The 1499-nt window shown below is 39.9% G+C and overlaps 1 protein-coding gene across 1 annotated transcript in view; it reads left to right on the top strand.

Annotated features, from left to right (window-relative positions):
- The window catches only part of LOC108761821 (uncharacterized), an 18665-nt gene that overhangs the window by 16519 nt on the left and 647 nt on the right, over nucleotides 1-1499 (top strand). The window lies entirely within an intron of this gene.

The following is a 1499-nucleotide window of genomic DNA, read 5'->3' as shown; positions in this document are numbered from 1 at the left end:
TTCCAAATACTTGTAGCCCGTATTCGTCAGGTTGTAACGCCTGCTCAGCAAACGCACCGCGCGATGCTCCATACTGTGTACATATATAATATTGAAAAACGTTATTTATTGTATAAGAAACGTTTCATTTTGCGTAGAACGTTAAAACTTACGTGTTACTGCAGTCTTTCTTCGTTTCGTACGATGTATTGCTCTCTTTGGCGAAGTACATTTTGTCGACCGTCCGTACAAGTGGATATCGCAAGATTGATCGTTCCCGCGTAAATTGCGGCGTATAAGGTAAAACTTTTAGAATCGAAGAGGGGGTAACTCCTCCCCTTTTTTCCAAGAATTGCGAACGTGTCGCAACACGTTTTTTTTTCTACGTATTTTCTTTGTTCGCGGTAACCCTTCCCCTTTTTTCCAAGAATTGCGAACATGTCGCGACACGTTTTTTTTCTGTATATTTTCTTTGTTCGCGAGTTTTATCAATGTTTATACGTTATGGCTTATACGACGACGACGACGACGACGGTGACGACTTTGTTGCTTTTTCCCAAGGATATTTCCAATATTTAGTTTCTTCCTTCTTCTTCGGCGAGGTACTTTGCAATTCTTTCTGCAAGAGAGGTTCCCTTTCGCTCGGAGACCCCTCTCGCTCGACAAATTTTCGATGCAGATAACCTCTTACTCGGTCCATGTCTTAACGCCCGTAATCGAAATTTACGATTGACCGAAAAAAGCCTTATACACTGCCTATATACGTTTATACGTACACGTTTATACATACGTTTAAACGCACACGTTCGTACATACGCGTTTATACGTTATGGTCTATATATATATATTATGGTTTATATTTCGATGACGTTGACGGCGTTGACGTGTTTTCAACAGGGCATTCCCAATATCTCACTTCCTCCTCCTTCTTCGGCGGTGGACTTGGAGGACCTGGCGAAGGTACGGGACGGTACCCCTTTCGCTCGACCAATTTTCGGTGTATGTAGTCTCTTACTCGATCCATGTTTTAACGCTCGTAATCGAAACTTGCGATTGAACGAAAAAAGCTTTATACACTATCTATATACATTGCATATATGCACTGTCAGATCGGACATGTCACGTTTATACGTACACGTTCGTACGTACACGTTTATACGGACACGTTTATACGTACACGTTAATACGTACACATTTATACGTACACGTTCGTACGTACACGTTTATACGGACACGTTTATACGTACACGTTAATACGTACACATTTATACGTACACGTTCGTACGTACACGTTTATACGGACACGTTTATACGTACACGTTAATACGTACACGTTTATACGTACACGTTCGTACATACACGTTCATACGTGCACACATTTATACGTACACGTTTATACATACATACATACACGTTCATATATATACATGTAGGAAGGGAAAAAAGAAATATGTAATCAATACGTTAACGTATTTTTATTTAAAAATTCTTGCGCAACCACCAGTTATATATTTTAAATA

This window comes from Trachymyrmex cornetzi, unplaced genomic scaffold, assembly GCF_001594075.2.
Source record: "Trachymyrmex cornetzi isolate Tcor2-1 unplaced genomic scaffold, Tcor1.1 scaffold2653, whole genome shotgun sequence".
NCBI classification, from domain to species: Eukaryota; Metazoa; Arthropoda; class Insecta; order Hymenoptera; family Formicidae; genus Trachymyrmex; species Trachymyrmex cornetzi.
This window is presented reverse-complemented; position numbering and strand designations above follow the sequence as displayed.